We start from the raw sequence: 581 nt of genomic DNA, 5'->3' as shown, positions 1-581 counted from the left end.
TTCCACATTTTAAATTAACAGAAAAGTCTTTAAAAAACTACGAATTATGCATTGAGACCTAAATTACTATATAAAAAAAATACCTTTAGTTTCAAAAGGGAATTCATACATAGGCACAATTTACATTTCATCTTCTAGGGCAACACATTTTTAAGATCATGGAAAACAAATTCAGTCAAGTGTGTCCAAACTTTTCTGTTCCGTCAGTATATCTTGCTTTCTAGATCTGCAACAATATCAGCAAAAGTTGACCTCTATAACTAACCATCTCTTGCATATCCTGATTTTGCTCCGCCTCGTCTTGTGGGCCTTCTCCAGCTCTTGGATTCTGCAGTTCTGCTCTAAAGGGAAACCAGCCAGCCTGGTGCCTGGAATACACAAACAGAGACAATGAAGCGCAAATACAATGTTCAACTTCCTACAAGTCAACTTCTGCTTATCAGGAAGCTTCTATTTAGTACACAACCTACAGATAAACCAGCAGCATGGCACCGATCACCACGACAAAGCGGCCAAAAGAGGAATAGAAATAGACGATGCTGAGCAGAATGGCAGCACGTGACACTGTGTACATCCAGTCC

General features: G+C 39.6%; 1 long non-coding RNA gene across 1 annotated transcript; it reads right to left on the bottom strand.

The window, feature by feature from the left end:
• Nucleotides 1–284: 284 nt before the first annotated feature.
• Nucleotides 285–575, bottom strand: LOC107735489 (uncharacterized). Its single transcript, XR_001639427.1, has 2 exons — nt 471–575; nt 285–368 (listed from the first exon to the last, which is right to left on the bottom strand). It is a non-coding gene; the product is annotated as an uncharacterized LOC107735489 (long non-coding RNA).
• Between the last annotated feature and the right edge of the window lie 6 nt (nt 576–581).

The sequence above is a fragment of the Sinocyclocheilus rhinocerous genome, unplaced genomic scaffold (genome assembly GCF_001515625.1).
Source record: "Sinocyclocheilus rhinocerous isolate Xijiao unplaced genomic scaffold, SAMN03320098_v1.1 C36092950, whole genome shotgun sequence".
Classification (NCBI taxonomy): Eukaryota; Metazoa; Chordata; class Actinopteri; order Cypriniformes; family Cyprinidae; genus Sinocyclocheilus; species Sinocyclocheilus rhinocerous.
This window is presented reverse-complemented; position numbering and strand designations above follow the sequence as displayed.